The 15,531-nt window shown below is 36.9% G+C and overlaps 1 pseudogene; it reads right to left on the bottom strand.

Annotated features, from left to right (window-relative positions):
• Positions 1-1,881: 1,881 nt before the first annotated feature.
• On the bottom strand, positions 1,882-2,851 carry LOC107400335 (olfactory receptor 5H17-like; annotated as a pseudogene).
• Between the last annotated feature and the right edge of the window lie 12,680 nt (positions 2,852-15,531).

The raw sequence follows: 15,531 nt of genomic DNA, 5'->3' as shown, positions 1-15,531 counted from the left end.
TGTACATGATGCACTGGTGCCAGCAAGTACATTTGGTTGTAACATACTTCACAAATATTTATTTAATGTCTGATTCAGTTAAACCACGGCTCTATCCCAAAAATAGATTCAAAGAACAGTAGCATTTCTTAGTTATAATATAAAAGGTCTTTTGTAACCCTAATGACTTTATCTAAGATTGATTTTGGCTGAAGGAGGATATTCTCCTTCAATAGAAAATGTTAAATGTTATGAATTACTGAACATCCTTATCCTCTTTGGAGAAATCTGAAAATACATCATGGAAGCTGTAATATTGGAGATAAACCTCGAAGAAAACAGACCATTCTGCTCCATATGAAGATAGGGGCAGATAGAGAAGGTGGAGTTTGATGTTGACAAATAAGTCATAGAAACAAAAGCATTTACTAGACCTATGGAAATTATGTTCCCAAAGCATTTCTTATCATATCTATAAAATAGGATTCAGTAAGAAAAGTGTGGGGGAAGAAACTGAAACATTAAATCAAAGATTTCTTGGTAAGAAATCCAAATAATGCTACATGAACAAGCTAAGGAAAATGATTATATACATTTTCATCCCTCTCTCTCTCTCTCTCTCTCTATATATATATATATATATATATATATATATATATATATATATATATATATGATATCATCTGTACATATTCCTGAAAATGTGGCTTATACAAGTCAGGGTAAGCTGTATGATATAAACATATAATCTTTTGGCAATGACAATACATTAAAAGTTACTGAAAAGGAATATGATTCCACCTGAGAGCTGTTTGAAGAATCACCTGGTAGTAATGTTTAGGAATGAAGACAGGGAGAACATGATGGAAGAAATTAACAATTAAACAATTACAGACACACAGGTAAGTGGTCTTGAGGATGAGAATATCAGTTTCAGTGTGAAAATGTGTGTAATACCATTTTTGAGAGATGGATAGTAAGGTTTGATCTGTAGATGGATATCTTTTTTTTAAAAAAAAAAAGTATGGATAAAGTATTTCTGCCATCAAGGGCTTTTTATTCCCAGCCACGTAGTATGTGCTTTATTATCAGATCCTCTCACCACAAATTGAATTTAAGTCATTTTTGTTCAAAGCTCTCTGTGCATACAAGTCATATCAATAAATTGGGATGTTACTTAAAAATATAGTGAGTTCAGGGTTTGACTTTTGGTTTTGGTTATTGGGAGAAGAATGAAAATACTTCCTCCCCCTTATGCCACTTCTCTCTCTTTTTTTCTTATAGGTTTATATTATTTGGTTCTTCAGTCTACTTACATTCTTAATGAGTGAATCTGTGGGTTGTTCTCAGAAAAATAAATCACTCATCTTAATTTAAGCAGTGCAACAAGCTAAGACCATCTTCATACTGGCTGGCTTTACCCTGACCGCATTTTCATTAGTGTGTTTGACTATGCTCAAATATTTGTCTATTCATATGTCATATATATGAGTTGGATTTCATCAGCAAGTGAAATTCACCATGTCACATCAAATATGTCAGGGAAGACATTTCACAGCTATTAGTATTCCAGAGACTTTGTTCAGTGAAATCACACACAAATCTGCCAACAGCACAGAGTAAACGTCTCATGACTTTCTGGGTTATAACAGAATTTTTTCTCTATTACCCTCAAGTGTTTTTGAGAGAAAAAAAATTATTATAACATTTGGAATGACATGATAACATGAAACTATAAATTGCTCCTTTATTAAAAGTTTTCATATATGCATATGATCAATGAATACAGCTGTGTTTATAAACTTATGGAGATAATTATGTATGTCAATTCAATTCAGTAATCTCTTCCAACATTTATTATTTCAAAATCCATCTTTACCTCAATATTGTGACTTTTAATATAACTAATAGTTATTAATGGGATCTAAACTGTTATTTTTAACATTTTTTTCAGAGAATCTATGACTTGCTTATTTCTGAGGCTGTAGATAATTGGATTTAATACAGGGATAATAACTGTGTAAAACAAAGAAGGGAACATGTCTTGATCATCTAGTTCTGAAGATGCCGGGTGCACATACATGAAGAGAAGAGGTCCATAGTACAAGCACACAGATAGGAGGTGGGCTCCACAGGTGGAGAAGGCTTTCCTTACACCCTTGTCAGACTTCTTTTTTAAAATAGTAAAGAGAACAAATGTGTAAGAGATAAAAACTGTCATAATGGTAAACACTTGTATTGAACCAGAGAAAATAAAAATCATCAGATAATTCAAAGAAGGGTCAGTACAGGAAATTTTCAACAGTGGTATAGCATCACAAAAAAAGTGATATAGTATGTTAGAATTACAAAAGCTTAGTCTGGATAGAAAGCATTCATGGATTACAGCATGAAGAAAGCCACCTACAAATGATAAAACTAATAGACGAATGCATAGTCTATTGGTCATAATTATTGGATAAAGCAAAGTATTGCATATAGCTGCATAGTGATCATAAGCCATTGCTGCCAAGAGAAAACATTCTGTGGTCACACTTATTGCAAAGGAAAAGAATTGCACCATGCATTCAGAGATAGATATCACCTTGCCCTTGTCCAAAAGACTGAATAGCATCTTTGGTGTCACTGTGGATGATAACCAAGTATCCACTAAAGCCAAATTACTAAGGAAGAAGTACATGGGGATGTGAAGTCAAGGGTCATTCCAGATAAGAGTGATAAGACCAAGGTTTCCCATAATGGTCATGAGGTATATTACCAAGAACACTAGGAACAGAGGGATTTTCCACTGTGGTTGGCATCTGAGACCTATGAGAACAAATTCTGTCCATACTGTTTCATTCTTCTTTTCCATGTCATCATTGAATGTCTCCTGAAATTAGATTTAATGAATGTAAGACAGTAGTCACTGGGAGTAGTCATATCAATATTCATGTGAATATTGAAGGAGCTTCTACAGATGAGATAATGTATTAAACTTTTTCTCATAGTCTGAAAAATACTACAACAGAAAGAATACTCTAGAAATCAAGAATGACAATTTTCTAATTGATCCCATGTGATAATGAGAGGGCAGTAGCAGATTAAAAGTGAATGGGAGACCTTCTAAGCTTGTGATATTTTAAGTGTGAAACACACGGACACTGGAAATTTTGTGTCTTGGATGTGATGCATGAACATAAAAAAGCTAATTGAATATACTGGATTTTAAAGAAATATTGTGTTCCTTGTAAAGGAATTTGTATTTATCCCTTAGGAATAGGCTTCTAATAAGATTCACAAGACATGGAATGATTTCTACAGATACACTTTTAAATAAATAGTTGCAAGGCACAAAAAATCTTTTAAGAGAAAAGTTGGACCAAGGGACCTAACCAAGACATAACAACAAATTCCCAAATAAATTTACCTTCTTAGTAGCCCAGAAGGAAATTTTGTATAAAATATTGGTGATTAAGTACACAATAGTGATAGAGTCAGTACACAAATATGCATTAGGAATATATACTCTAAAGATATTCCTTTACAGAAGTTGACATAAGTATTACTTAGTCTATATTGCCATTAAAAGGAAGTTGCCCTGATAGGGTGATTATTGCACAGGTTGAATAGCATTCAGTATATAGGATAACTAAGATGAAGTTACATAATAGGAATCAAAGAATGATAAGAGAAGGAGAGGTAAATCACTTGATGGTTGGGTCAGTGGAGATCAAAAGAAAATGAGAACTGCCTGGAACACTCAACTCTAAGTGGGCTGTCTCCATCAAATCCTTCCCCTTAGAGATCAGAGAACCTTGTGGAGAAGGGCCAGAAAGAGTATACGAGCCAGAGGGGTTAAGAGACACCAAGAAACGAGGCCTTCTATATCAACATGAGCAAAGTTCTCATGAACTCACAGAAACTGAACACAGCATTCAAAGGGCTTGCACTGGTCTGCATCAGGTCCTCTGCATATATATTATGGCTTCCAGTTTAATGCTTTTATGTTGTTCCTGAGTGTGAGAATGAGTGAGTCCTAATTCTGGTGCCTTCTCTTGGATTATTTTCCTTCTGGTGGCTTGCCTTATCCAACTTTGATGTGATAGATTTCGTTATCTTTTATATTTATCTCTTAGAAGCCTCTTCTTGTCCAATGAGAGATAGAAAGTTATTAAAATGGGAATGGAAGAAGGGGGAACTGAGAGCAGTAGAGTTAGTGGAAATCATAGTCAGAATTTATTATATAGAAAAAAAACATTTTCTATGAAAGGATAAACTAATAAAGGTAAAAAATTCCAGGAAGGACCATGTTCTCAACACCCAAGTGGATATTCTTAGGCCTATGTTTCTATTAAACCCTAAAACAAGCAATGACTTGGTGCAATTAGGGCAGTTGGAAGCAGAGTTATGGGTAACCCCTTCCTTAAAGACTATAAGGAAAGAAATGTGGAGGAAAAGACAGGATACTGAGGAGGTGATATTGAAGAGACTGTAGTGTGGATAGATTTCATTTATTAGACAGACATACATGAATCACTTTCTAATTCATGAATACCTGCTAATCAGGGGCTTCCCTCACTCAAGAAATCCAAAAGGCTACAAATTCAGTTTCTTGTGCCTCTTTTACCTAGAAAGAGAATGAGGAGATTTGGTGGATTTTTTTTTTCACTCAAACCACATACACATACTTCGAATACTTAGTGAGAAAAAGGACAGAAACAAAGAAATTGAGATCTTGAGGGCAAACAAGGCAACCATATCAAGACTCCAGCAAATGCATGTGGCACCACACCAATGGCGTTGTCTGACTGACATGGGGCATCTGGAGTCAGCAGTAGTGGCAAAAGCTCTTATTTAAAGAGTTTTGGGACATGGTTTGGGCTACTATTAGGCTGCCTTGCTTTTCTGTTTCTATTCATTTTCAATCTCATTCCTCAACACTGTTTCCAATTAATTAAATTATTCACTATACTAACCTTATATCCTAAATTAAGGAAAAGAAATCAAAGAGATTCTAGAAAAAATATTGAGCATAAAAATCATGTAAGTAGCCGAGAACCTCAAAATGTGATGTTTGTGGGTGTAGAGAAAAGATGGGCCATCGATAATTAAATAAGTAATTAATAAATAAATGAATAAATATTTAAAAAATTAAAGATTGGTGACAAACACCAAAATCAATGCTCTAGTAGGACAGCAAATTAATGGAACTATTTGAGTGTAAGAATTAAGAAATTATATGTGTGTGAGTATGTCAGATAGACATATAACAAATAATGTTTATCATATATACATAAATCAATATTCATATATCAAAATATTGTCATGTGAAGTAAAAATATAAAGCTAATCATTAATCAAGACCAAAGAATTTATTCAGAATACATGATTGACTAAATCCAGTGGGCCATTTATCAAAACAATGAGAAATATTTTCATGTAAGAGTCAAGGCTTGATTATTTAATCCTGTTATTAAAGTGTTTTTTACAGTTCTACTTCATCACATAATGTCATTATGATCATGTCAGTAAGATAATAGACATGTCACTCCAGCAAACCAGTCACTCTCACAGCATTGATTTCATTCAGAATGTAACAAAGTAGGAAAACAGGATCCAGTCACTATTTGCTCATTTTTTTACCTGGTTCCTTTGGTATTTACTCTCATTGATACATATATACAATATTTTTACTTTATATAAGAATTTACAATACAGTAATCATTTCTATCTTACCCGAATACCGAAGGGCTTGTGGCGATCCTTTACAGTATTAGGCCTTCAGGAATATGAAAGAGAACAAGTGGGATGCTCAGGAAGGTTGGAGGAAGGAAAAGAAAGGGATAACACAAGATAATGTTTTTTTTTAATTTCAAAAAATAAAAAGGGCTTTCAATAATATATATTTAAAAGTATTGGTCCTCATAAAACAGAAAAAAAGCTGTAATTTCAGAGGACTGCCATCCATAAACAGTGCAATCTTTTCCCATGACCTTTCTTTTCAGTGGCTTCATTTCCAGGTCTCAGCAAACGTGGCTTATATAAGCTTGAAGTACAAGAACCCACATCTGTGTTGCTCCCTCCTTATTCCAAAGACTGAGGGAGTGGAAACGTGAAAGTCCCTTGAGGACCAGACGGCTCCCTGCAGGACAAAGTGAAGCTGCTCTACTAGAGACTGAGAATGTGTCCATGCAAGAACATAGGCTGTTCCGTACACCAGTGACGTAAGAGGTCAGCATTTGAGGGATTGCACAGGGTTTGAGAAGTTAGGTCAGGGAGTTTCTTCTTCTTTATGGTTCTTTTTCTTTTAAAGATTATGTGTACAAGGGTATATATTCCTACATTTGAGTTTGTGCACAACTGTGGTGCCCATAGACCTTAAGAGGATGTTGAGCAGAAAGTAGTAAGACACCAGATGTGAGTGTTTAGTTCTTTACTTGGTCCCTCTGAAAGAGCAGGATGTACTTTGGAGCCATATTTCCAGCTGAGACTTTCTTCCTAAGATTGTAAACATGGTGATTACATACTCTGATTCCTTTTCCAGTATAAGTAAATCAGCTCAAACACAAATCTTTAGTAAATATAAATATATACATATATATATAAACAACATTAAAGTTTGGCCCCTGAAACTAATTATAGTTGTCTTCAGAGTAAAAGGACTTTATGAATATAAAGGTTATTCCCTTTTGAGCCCACAACTAGAAAAATAGGATGCAAACCAGAGGCCTATATTTTTGAAAGACTCAATAATCAATCAGTTGGCTTGAATATGACTTTTCTGTAGAGAACAAATATGCAAAAAAAAATGTAGATTAGAGTCGGAAGAAATCATGTCAGTATGATATGACCTGACTATGTTAAAAAACATTCTTCTACACAAGGTTCTCATCTTATTACCAAGAAGGATGAGGTACACAGACAACAAAGAGTAAATGAATCAAGGCTTTCTTTATTAAGAGAAAGTGATCCAGTTGGGGGCCCCTCAGCCTTTGGTTCATAGATCCTGTGCTTCCATTCATTTGGTTATTTGTCCCTGTGCTTTATCCAACCTTGGCTTCAACAATTCTCGCTCATATAAACCCTCTTCTTTCTCACTAATTAGACTCCCAGTGTTCCACCAGGGGCCCAGCCGTGGATGTCTGCATCCAGATTTCTCAGTCCTTGGATGGGGTTTATGGCACAACTATCAGGGTGTCTGGCCATCCCATCACCAGAGTAGGTCAGTTCCTGCCGTCTCTCGACCATTGCCAGCAGTCTTTTGCGGGGGTATCTTTGTGGATCTCCGTGGGCCTCCCTAGCTCTCTGCTTCCTCCCCTTCTCATGTGGTCTTCATTTACCATGGTCTCCTATTCCTTGTTCTCCCTCTCTTTTCTTGATCCAGCTAGGATCTCCCACTCTCTTTCCCTCGACCGTCACCCTTCATTGTTCCCACTCATGACCAGGCTGTTCATGTAGATCTCGAATGGGTGAGACAGTAATTTGGCTTGATCTGTTTGGGAGGCAGCTGTGCGTCGGTGCCGGGTCCTGGGCTCGTTGCATAAGTTGGCTGTTTGAATCCTGGGACTTATGCAGGGACACTTGGCTCAGTCTGGGAGTGGGGGAATGGACCTGCCTGGACTGAGTCTACCAGGTTGATCCCGGTCCTCGGGGGAGACCTTGATCTGGAGGAGGTGGGAATAGGGGATGGGTTGGGGGGAGGGGGATGGGAGCAAGACGGGGAGAACAGGGGAATCTGTGGCTATTATGTTGAACTGAATGGTGTTGTAAAATAAAATAAAATAAAATAAAAGCAAAAAAAAAAAAAAAGAGAAAGTGAAGCTCTTGGCAACAGAGAGTGGATCTGAACAGAAGCCGCCAAGGAAGAGTCAATGTCTTACAGGGTTTAATGGGCTTGTGTTTACACAAACTAGGGGAAAGTGCGGACTCCTCAGAGGAGAACCTCCCAATCCAGAGGGCTGTCAGTTAGGTCCATTGTTCCATGCCTATTCATGCTTACTGTTACAGTGGAAAGGAGGAAAGAAATGTCTTTGTTTCAAGATCTGGAGGACAGAGTGAAACAATTTTGCCAGTTGTTTCCATGCTCTATTTCTAGCTAATGGTCATGGTGACAGTTGGAAACTTCTGTCACCCAGATGATTTTACTATCACCAAAACATTGTTTAATTTAAAATAAATGTTGTCTCATTTTTTTTACCTGTCTTTGATGGCAAAAGTCTACAGCGAATATACCAATATGGGTAATCATTTTAATCTTTGTAATTTAAGTGATTTAGTTATGATTTTCCTATTGTGACTTTATTTACATTTACTGATAAATTTTGTTGTAGTCCAGTTTATGTTTGTACTATAAGATGAGCATTTAATACTACACATTTTCATATTTTGGTTTTTTTTTTTTGTTTTTTTTTTGAGATAAGTTCCGTATATTTAACCCTGACTGTCCTGGAACTCACTACATAGACCAGGCTGGCCTCCAATTCACAGATATCTGCCTTCCTCTGCCTCCTCAATGCTAAGATTAAAGGTGTGTTCTAACATGCCCAGACAATATTTCTTATTTACGGATGTTATTAAAATAATCAAAATCCATAAGAAGAAAACAAACAACTGAATGTAAATAGTAGCAAATGGCAGAGAAAAAAAACACAGGCCCTTTGCCTAGGAAGAGATGAAGGAGTCAGAAAAGGACAGTAAAAGATGCTGGATTCCTTGAGGTAGTTGAAACAAGATGGCAAATAGGACTCAACAATCCTGCAGAATCCTCCACGGGGACAATTTTATACAGATGAAGACATCTTCACAGGAGCCAAAGAAACTAAGTCAAGGATCGTAGTTCCTACTTATAGCACAACAAGAATAAAGTGCAGCAGATAAGAAATTTTATTTTGCTTGTGTCCCCTTCCTTCCACACAGATGGTATATCATGAAGGATATAATGCTCTCTTGAGGGGTGAGAAGAGAAGTAACAGAGAACTCTGCCTTGTACTCAAATACTAGGCCTACTACAACCAACCTCTGCACTGGACGGAGCCTCTTGTTGCCTCACTCTAAGAAAATACCTGTTGGGAAACATAGGTGCTCAGGAGGAGTTGGGACCATCTCTAGGTAGACTGCAGCATCACATGGACATTTTTGAATAAGATGTTTGTTCTGCTTCTTTCTTTAATAAAAAAATGAAAATATGTGCAATATTTTGTTAATCAAATTTCAACTGAGATCATTTAAATTAAATATTAAAAGATAGTAGGTTTGCTTCAGCTCAAACTCTGAAGCTGTCCGGGTCGAGTGGTTCTATTGGCAAAATACTTGCTAGGTAAGTGTGAGAATCTTAGTTTGAATTCACTAGAACTCACAGAAAGCCAAGCATGGTAGAAAGTTAGAAACAGAAAGGAGAGAGTACATATGCATATATGCATGCACACATGCACACACACACACACACACACACACACACACACACATTGTATATATACGCAAATGTATATCAAACCGAAGCTGTCATCACATGATCAATTTCTCATTGCTTTGGTCAATGGTGGCCTTGAACACTGTGGAAGGGGAGGGCATGTTAGTTACTTACCTAACAGATGCAGCAAATGGGAGTGAATATTTATGTTAGTTTACATTTTAAGAGAAATACTCTTATTGTGAAGAAATCATAGCAGTAAGAAACTGGATCACGGTGGCCAGAGCATGAAGGGCAACTTGTCCAATGACACAGAGCAGGAAACAGAGAGCTCAGGCCAGAACATTTTTCACCCTCCATCCCTGCCCAAATGGCCCTGTGTCTTCCAAATATTGTTCATGTCCAAAAGGTTCCACAGCCTAAATACAGTGCCATCAGCTGGGAAACAAATATTCAAATATGACCTTAGGGGGAAAATTCACATTCAAACCTTATCACCTAGAAAAGCTTTTAATCATAGGGCTCATGAGTAAGAGACAGAAAGAAAAGACAGTAAATTCATTTAAGTGGATGTCATAAGTAACATAATGTTTTCCGCTAGCCTCAACTCTGACAGTCTTCTCAACCTTTCAGCAGCACCATGGGCTAGAATTTTGCCTTTAACACATAGGCTTTAGGGCTACATTCAGAATTCCAATGCATTTAGTCTACCTACATGATTTCCTATGTCTTAACTCTTCCAAAATATAAGCCCAAAATATAATATCACTAGTTACTTTTCTATTGCTGTGAAGAGATCTATGACCAAGGCTGCTTATATAAGAAAGTTTATTAGATGCTTACTTATAGTTTCAGAGGGTTAGTCCATGACCACCATGGGAGCATGGCAAAAGGCTGAAAGACTTGGCTCTGGATCAGTGACTGAGATCTTATCTGTTAAGGTCACAACCACAAGACAGGAGAGGCAGAAAGACAACCAACTGGAAGCGAACTTTGAAAACCTCAAAGCCCACTTCCCGTGACACACCACTCCAACAATGCCACATCTACCAAACTTTCCAACCCATTCTACCAATTGACAACCATTCAACTGGGAAGCATCTATAGGGGCTATTCTCATCCAAGGCACAACAAGAGTAAACTTACCAAAAGAACACACTGTCACAGGACAAACATTACTACTACAAATGTCAGAAGTAGGTAAATAGCTAGACATCAGAACAAAACAATACCAAAGCCTACCAGAATAGACCTTGAATCTAGAGTCCCCATGGCAACAGGATAGGGCATGCTGTGGTGGTGACAAGTAAGCTTCTTAGTGGAGATTAGGAAGACCTGCTCTGCAACTTTTGATAGCTTGGAGTGCACACAATTTCTCCTTCTTGAAGAGGTTTTATATGTTGTTTCACTGTACCTCAAGAGATGTTCCATGTTTCAGGCTGGGGACTCCACTTGAAGCTGTAGCTTTACCCAATAAGTTCATCAATCACACTGTTAAGGGTCATTTGCTGAGAATCCAACCCCCCACCAAAAAACCTGCCTTGCCTCCTTGGTTATTCTTGTTGGAAGCCTCATGACTCTAGCAGTCTTACGTTGTGCATGTCTACAAAACCATCCTGACATGCTAAGAAGATGCATTAGCACGAGCCATGTGAGGGCCTATTCAAACAATGGTGCATCTGCCTTTGTGTGTGTCACCAGGTGAAATGTGCCTTTGTGAAGAGGGTTCCTATGGCTTCCCCTCAATAGATTCTTCCTTTTAATATCCACAAACCAAATTTATCTTTGTATACCTTATAATGGCTATTACTTAGCAAGTCTCTAAGATACCTCTATGTGTCTTTCCTATTATCAGCTGAAAGGTTCTTGGTTTCTTCTTAATCCTACAAGTCATCCTAACTTAACTCACTTTGGTAGCCATTCTCTAGGTGCTTCTTTTCAGATAAACTAAGCTCTTTTTGTTTCTTCTCTGCTTCTCTGCTCCCATTCTCAAGGAAAATATGTCTGAAAATAGTCAAAGATTCTCATGTAGGTAATTCCATGATTTAGTGCTATAAAATTTACCCCACATGATAAATTAGTCAATCATCATTAAACTTGATCTCTAACAACGTCTCAGGGAAACAGAAGCTGCACCCAAATTATTTTCAAGTGGAATGCAAGTGATATCAACCTAATTTCCAATAAGATCCATATTTCCACTTGAAACATTATCCATGTTATCTCTACTATAAGAATTCTTTCACCTTCCCAAACATCCGAGCCTTCATTATAATTTCCAGTAATGTTTCCTTTATTAAAGTTTAGGCATTTTTAGCATGCTACTATTAAAATTCCAAAACTCCATATGAGAACCAATTTCAAAATGATTCAAAACTACATATTTAGGCACAGTCACAGCAATAACCCCACTTGGCAATAATCCTTCTTGGTACCATGTTTTTAATGTTAGTCAATTTTCCACTAACACAAATAATGCTTTGGAGAGATAATTTTTAAAGAAAAGACACAATTTTGCATCTACACATGAATTGTTGTCTAACCTTAGTACAGGCCTTGCTATCCTATGCAGGAAAATGATTTCTATAGGAGTAGTGGCAGTTGGATGAGGCTAAGGCTGAATGCCCTGTGGAGACTTTCTCATGATCCATTAAGTTACTGTGCTAGTGTATGTGCTCATCAGGAAGTGGGTATTGTTGCTACAGAATACCATAAGTTGAACATGCAGATTAGTACTCCATCATATGAAATTAAATGCATGAAATCTGACTTAAGTGGTCCATGTAGGCAGAAGGAATTCACATGAAGTGCTGGTACAACTGGTCGCCATTCCCTTTTCTGTTTCATTACACCTTCTTTTTTTGCCTTATAGGTATACTCACATGTGGAGTTTGTCCCTAGAAACCAGCTATGAAAATGAGGAAGCAGTCTGCACACAGATGGTTTGATTTCTTTTCAAGTTTCTAGTGATAGATGACTACATCATTACAACCCTTTTCTGGGAAATTCTTCTATGTGGCAGAACTTTTAGCTCTGAAATCAGTTGTCAGTTTCCTAAGAAAGATAAATGACCAGATTTCAGATGTGCCATTATGTTGCTAATAGTAAATCTCTCTTATAGTTTATGTGTATGCAGATTTTTCTTTTGGGGCCATCAGCTCACCAAAAAAAAAAATGACATGGGACTTATTATTAATTATAAAATCTTGTCCTATACCTTAGGCTTATAACTCTAGCTCTTATAATTTAAATTAACTATATTTTTAAAATCTATGTTCTTTTACATGGCTCAGTTGCATTTACTCTGTATTGCCTTTCCTTCTTCCTCCAAGTCTAATTGGCAACTCTGCCTTTCTTCCCAGAGCAGTTGCTGTTCCCAGAAGTCCTGACTAACATTTTCCTACCTAGCTATTGGTCATTTAGCTCTTTATTAAACCAATAATAGTGACACATCTTCACACAATGTAAATAAGTGTTCTAGAATATTCACCCCTCTTTTTGTCTAAATAAAAAGGAAAGGTTCTAACATAATAAAACTATAAATGGGAATAATAATTATCAGGTAAAAATTGTATTTACAATGTCCAGTCCATTTGTATTTGGCATATTCAGAGAAAATATTCTTTTTTTCCTTTTATTTTATTTTACAATACCATTCAGTTCTACATATCAACCACAGATTCCCTTGTTCTCCCCCTCTCCTGTCCCCCTTCCCTTCCCCCCAGCCCACTCTCCATTCCAACCTCCTCCAAGGCAAAGCCTCCCCCGAGGACTGAGATCAACCTGGTAGACTCAGTCCAAGCAGGTCCAGTCCCCTCCTCCCAGACTGAACCAAGCATCCCTGCATAAGCCCCAGGTTTCAAACAGCCAACTCACGCAATGAGCACAGGACCCGGTACCACTGCCTGGATGCCTCCCAAACAGATCAAGCCAATCAACTGTCTCACCTACAGAGAAAATATTCTATTGCCTATCTATCTTGATGAATTTAAAGTTTTATATTTAAATCATTTTCTACCATAACTTGTATTACTATCTTTAAACTATCTTTTTAGACCTCAAAACATTTTATTACATAAACAATTTAAGCTTTTATGTTTCACAACCTTATACATTTTAAACATTTTTGTGAGTTTCTTTTTTTAAATTGGTAACAAAGAAAACTGTAACTATAATTATCTCATCATCAATTCCATCAGAAACCCAAGAAGTATATACTATTACCTGAGTAAACAAGAAGTACAGAGCAAATAACTTCTAAAACTATAAAAATGACAGAAACAGCTGGCTCCCTGCATAGTCACCCAAGGTTCCTCTGTAATGTTGGGGCATCCATCTTCAGCCTACAGAACTACTATATTTGACAGATTTTTCTGTGAAGCAGGAATTTTTGAAGGACTGTTCTACCCTGTCTTGGCAAAGTTCATCAGTCACTGTCTTTTGTGCCCTGCTTGTCCAGTTTGAACAGCATACTGTCATCAGTCGAGGAAAGGGCAGTTTCTTGCCCAAATGACTAACTTTTGCCGCATATAAAGCAAACTCCATATGGAGGTTCTTTGATGTCCATCATCCTTTTTTTCAAGTAAATTGGTGCTGCCAAGAGGAGACATGTCTCACTATCATGAAAAGGCTAATGTTATTATAACATTTTGAATGCCATGTTGTGTAGGTCTTTGAAGTGTTTGAAGATCACCTTTCTTAAATATGTATCTCTGACCTTGGAAATATACCTATCATAGCCACAAACTGGATTGTTAGATGACTAACTACCAATGTGTATTTCTTAATTACCCTAAATAGTGTGTACTTTTAACATCCAAGGAGTAGAAATTTACATTGCCTTGTTAAATGAGCTGCACAGATAAAATACCTTAAACAAGAATAGAAACATATACACAATATAACACAAATAACCTTAAATTTGTAGCGATATACAAACATCCATACCAAGGTGAAATATTTGAGAGTAGTGGTTATTTAAAAGTAGACCTAATATCCCACCGCTTTATTTCATCATTTCTATATTATACCACCCTTTTTCCTTTCAGAAAGAGATCCCTGAATCTAATTTCATTTGTTTAGCTTTTTCCCTGATCATGCCCAGTAACAATTTGTAACCAACCCCCCTAACAGATGACAAACATCATATCCCACAGAAGGACCACAAACCACCCACCACACCTCTTGGGAATGTGGGCATCATATTCTCTAGACTGCTTTCTGTTATCTGGAGATGAAGATATGTTTAGGGAGCCCTGAGAAAATTAAGAAAAAAAGGCCAAGTCCAGGAAGAGCTAGCTGTTGTCTAGTCTATGTGTAATGGAAAATGGAGGACTTATCTGAAGTCTGACTGGTGAGCTCTCAGCCAGCAGCCTTGAAGCTGTTCTGGATGTGGAACTCTGAAGAGACTGTAATAGAGGGATTCTGAGAGGCTAGATCACTTGAGCCACCCATTTTCTTTCTTTTTTTCCAAACGTATCTGTTTTAATTATATTCTCCAACAATTTAAAGAAGAATTGATAATTACAATATAATTTAGAGCTAATGTGAAATCTGTACAATGAAAATTAAAAATATTTAAACACAAAAATGCCCATTCTAAGTATATTTGGAAATCGCCTTAATAAGAAAGGCATTATGAAATAATAATTCTCCAAAGATGTATTTTCAAGGGGAGGGCAGTCTTTGTTGTGTTTTGCCACACCTGCATAGGAACACTGTAAAACCTAGAAGCAGAGAGTGGCATTCATTCCCCAGAAACTCACCTTCAACATCACATCAAGTCCTAAGTCTCAGACACAATGAGCTACTATTACAGCAACTACTATGGTGGCCTTGGTTATGGCCTTGGTGAGCCACCCATTTTCACTAGCGTCTGGTCTCCTTACTCTGAAAACACACAAACTTTTAAAGGAAACATATATATCAACATTAACACAAAGATGGGATGTACAGGGTACACAAGTCAGTTAAAGATGTTTTGTTTGAGCAGGTAAAATATATGTCACCCATCTTGTAGTTTGTTTTTTTTTTTTTTTTAAGTTTATTTCTTTATATTTGTAGCCAGGCTACAAATTTGTCAGAGGTTCTTCTCTGATCAAATCTGATCTCTATCAACCTTGAACAAATTCCAGGTTTTGTTTTCCGTGGAAAGAAAAGCA

Source organism: Peromyscus maniculatus, chromosome 12 (assembly GCF_049852395.1).
Source record: "Peromyscus maniculatus bairdii isolate BWxNUB_F1_BW_parent chromosome 12, HU_Pman_BW_mat_3.1, whole genome shotgun sequence".
Lineage (NCBI taxonomy): Eukaryota > Metazoa > Chordata > Mammalia > Rodentia > Cricetidae > Peromyscus > Peromyscus maniculatus.
Note: the sequence above shows the minus strand (reverse complement) of the source record. Positions and strands in the feature narration are given on the sequence as shown.